Source organism: Octopus bimaculoides, chromosome 15 (genome assembly GCF_046866305.1).
Source record: "Octopus bimaculoides isolate indiv1 chromosome 15, ASM4686630v1, whole genome shotgun sequence".
NCBI classification, from domain to species: Eukaryota; Metazoa; Mollusca; class Cephalopoda; order Octopoda; family Octopodidae; genus Octopus; species Octopus bimaculoides.
In genome coordinates, this window is record NC_142942.1 from 15,747,147 (window position 1) to 15,752,146 (window position 5,000).

The 5,000-nt window shown below is 30.6% G+C and overlaps 1 long non-coding RNA gene across 1 annotated transcript in view; it reads right to left on the reverse strand.

Annotated features, from left to right (window-relative positions):
• The window catches only part of LOC106872280 (uncharacterized), a 65,506-nt gene that overhangs the window by 60,293 nt on the left and 213 nt on the right, over positions 1–5,000 (reverse strand). The window contains exon 1 of the long non-coding RNA XR_001409749.3: positions 4,482–5,000. This exon is cut by the window's right edge and continues 213 nt beyond it. This is a non-coding gene — a long non-coding RNA (uncharacterized LOC106872280). The remainder of the gene's footprint in view (positions 1–4,481) is intronic.

Sequence of the window (5,000 nt, forward strand, 5' to 3'; positions counted from 1 at the left end):
CACACGTACATACATACGGAAATATGTATACGCGTGTGTGTGTTTGTGCGTGTGTGTGTTGTGCACGCACATTTACTTATAGAGAAACAGAGAAAGCAAAACATGTTTTGAAATCATATTCAAGGCGTATATCGCAACAAAATTATCGACAGTGTATAGATTTCAGAATATAGCACATTTTCGCTGTTACTCTCGTAAATTCTGTCGTATTACAAAACCCTTGTCAGCATCATTGTTAACGGATGTTTAAGTCTTGTGCACCTTATGCTCTGTTACTTCTCAGATTACGTTATATTGGCTTGAGTATTCACCTGAATATGGTCCAGTGGGATAAATAATATATCAAATATTCATATATTAAGAGTGTGCTCATATAAACACGCATACACCCTCACTCACATAAGCACGCACATACATATATATCACCGTAATAAACGTAGGTGTATAAGCGTGAGAATGGGTGTTGTGTGTATACTTACATACATACATCCATATATATGTATATATACATCCATCCATCCATCCATCCATATATATATATATATATATATATATATATACGTAAAAGGTGTACTGGTGGAATGTCCCAGTGAAGACCTCAATAAAATGAAAGCAGAATACACCTGACATCCTTATACTCACAACCTCCCGTGAAGAGGCTGAGAGAATATTCACGACGTTCAATAACATGGACATGAACATAAAGTTCACTATTGATCATCCCGACATCACTGGATCACTTTCATTACTTGACTTCAAACTGAATATAACGGAAGAAGGGGAGATCCACACCGAGTTCTACATGAAAGCAGCCAATAGAGATATGTTTGTCCAATACAATTCAGCACTTCCACTCGGTGCCATAGTAAGATACACCAGAAATGAACTTGCACGCATCCAAGGCAAGTGCAGCAGAACGGAAGGCAAGTTGACCCACACTACACGCTTCTTAGATATATTGAAAACCAACGGGTATCCTAGATTCATTGTAAATCGGCTTGAGTACCCAAGACGACCAACATGCCGAACACATAGAAAACCCAGCAACACATGCTTCCTTAAAATATCCCATTTTAGCGAGAGGATAACTACAACCATATGAAGAGCCATAAGAAGAGAAGGGGTACACATACAACTAGCCCACTCCGTCCCCTCTCTGTGAGGACACCTCGCAAAGAAACGAACAAGTGACAAAAATCAATGCACACTAACAAATTGTCCCATCCGTGCCGAGTAAATTTTGTGTATAGAATACAATGTAACAAATGCAACAAGTTCTATGTGGGTAGCATAACAAGACTGTTACACGTCCGCATCAAAGAACATCTGAACACAAGAGCCTCCTCTTTCAGAAAATATCTAGACGGATGCCGGAACACTGATAAAAGCATAACGGTCTCAACTGAGGCCAATGAAAGAAATTTGCGTAATTTAAGAATTAAGGAAGCCTGAAACGGCCGCATTGCTGTCAAAGCACATTCTTATTACTTATTTGCTTTATATATATATATATATATATATATATATATATATATATATATATATATATATATATATATATATATATATGTATCTATGTATGTGTGTGTATATATATATATATATATATATATATATATATATATATATATATATATATGTATGTATGTGTGTGTGTGTATATATATACATGTATGCATGTATATGGATATATATATGTGTGTGTGTGTGTATATATATATATATACATATATACATGTATATGGATATATATATATATATGTGTGTGTAGATATATATGTATATAAATATATATGTATACATACATACATACATATATATATATATATATATATGTTACAAGTAATGCTATCTGTTGGAGTCTCAGCTTTTTAGCTGCTATTTCTGAACTTCGGTATGTGGTGAAGCAACTATTTGCTGATCCCTTAATTATGTTTATAAATGTATAAGTACTTTTAAATAAGTTCTCCACCGATAATGGCGTTTACATACCGAATGGCTTGGTAACATTTTTAATTGTTAATTTATTAATAAATTAATAAATTGATAAACTTTTACCCTTTTAATTGTATATATATATATATATATATATATATATATATATATATATATATATATATATATATATACATCACATATGTACACTTACGCAAAAATCACACACACGCAATCACACTCAGCGAAACTAACAGATTAATCCATTTGTAGTTCTATGTTTACATGTCAATCCAGGCATCCGTACATCTATAAAGTCAGAGACGTACTTGCCTTCATATATTAGCTCAGAGAATGTACGGGAATGTTCATGTGTTTTACATAAACATTGGAGAAAGCTCCATGTGATGATTTTATAATACACAAAGACTGAATCAACAACGCACACACACACACACACATACACATACACACACGCAAACAAACACACTCACAGAAACATATACACACTCCCACACACCTATACATTTATGTATATATACACACACACACATATATATATATTAATAAACGTGCTCATGTACATATATGTATATATATATATATATATATATGTATGTGTGTGTGTCTGTCGTGTGTATGTGTGAGTTTGTGTGTATACACAAATGCGTGTATGTCTATATATGGAGGGACATATTTATAAATTCCTATACGTATGTGAATATATGTATGCATTTATTATATTCTGTTTCTTTCACACGAATATTTTTTATCATTTAATATACATATATACATATGTTTGCACATAACCTTATAATTGTGCATGTATGTGTATATATATATATATATATATATATATATATATATATATATATATATATATATATATATATATATATATATATATATATATATATATATATATATTTATATATATATATATATATATATATATATTTATATATATATATATATATATATATATATATATATATATATATATATATATATATACCGGACTTTGTATGCCTGTGTCTATGTTTATATACATAGGCATCTATACACAAATACATACATATGTGTGTGTGTGTATATATATATATATATATGTATGTGTGTGCGACTACAGCCGCATGACTGAAACAAATGAAAGAATAAAATAATAAAAGAATATATATATAAAGATATATATATATACACACATATATATATGAACACACACACACACACACACACATACACACACACACACACACACACACACACACACACACACACACACATATATATATATATAGGTTATGCATAATGTTTTTTTTTTCTTCTTTTCTTCGGTGCCTTTTGTACGGCAGCTAACACAGAAAGCACTACACTATAAATGTATGTGAAAGCACATTATATAATATAACATTGCTGATATTCATTGCAATGTATTGATATCGGACCGGAAACTTCAATATCGCTGACCATTATCAAACAGTAGGGTTCACCTCGCCGTTACACCGGTTCTATTATATTTCGCGCCTAAATATGTTTTTTTCTTTGCGTGGTTTCTATTATGAAGACTCGAGGACTCGGATGTATTGATTTCACGATTCATGGATTGCACATAACACATTTCCTTATATAGTTGTATATATACATGGATACGTATAACTATGTATGCATATATAGAGGTATATATATATATATATATATATATATATATATATATATATATATATATATATATATATATATATATATATATATATATATATATATATATACATATACATATATATATGTATATATATACATATATATATATATATATATATATATATATATATATATATATATATATATATATTTATATATATATGTAAATATACTCAAATACATATTTGTATAGTTTGTATATGTAGTATATATATATATATATATATATATATATATATATGTGCATACTTCTTACACAGACACACACGCTTGCACACACACACGTATATACACGCATATATATTCGTTCGTATAAGTGTATATGATATAAATACGAACATGTATTTATATATACATATAGATATATCGGTGTGTGTTTGTGCATATATATATATATATACATGTATATGTATGTGTGTATTTGTGTGTGTGTGTGTGTGTGTGTGTGTGAGTGCACGTGTATGTGTGTGTGTGCTATATTCCCTTTCTATAAGACACACATTTACATTTACTAACACACATATACACACGCACGATCACACACATATATACATATACGTATTTATACACACACGCACACACAAACACACACACACACACACACACTTATATATGTATATATTCATGTAAATGTTTTTTTGTTGTTGTTTGCACATATATCATTATTTTAAAATAATTTCTACTCGAATAAATTTACAAACGTAGTAACTAATCTGTGTTTGTTATATTTACAGTTTAGTGAATTTTCGAATATTCTCGAAAGATCGATTTGAAACGCGGCCAACGTTCTATTATAATTCCTAACATTAAAGGAGGACAACAAAACGTATGACGTGTATACATACAATTAAATCTTCGCCAGTCTCAGGGAAAGATAAATTAAAATCACGCTGTGTTGATATTTGACCTCAGTAGTTTTTCTTTTCTCTTTAATCAGGAGAGCAAGTGTTGCCTGTGACCCTTCATATAGTCATGAGCTCAGAGAATTGTGGAATACAACAAGTATCGCGAAACTGAAGACTTGGCGGGAAGGCTCGAAATGAAATACAGTCCTCTGAACGCATGTGGTAGCATAACGTGATCCTATGCAACCCGTTTTGGATTAAATTGTACCAGTGATGAACGCCATGTTTGGATTTAAATTCAGAATGTAATGAGGCGGGAAAATAACTTAAGGCGTTAGGCACGATGTACGTACAGTTCCGCCATTTCAACGACAGCCACAGGTAAATGTAAGCAAATTATATCTCTTGTCAGTGTTCATCAAATCATTATCAATGAACTATTGTTGTGCTGCTTACATAGAATTTCTATTCGACAATCCCAGATTTTGCTGATCCTGTTCATATGTATCAATTAAATAA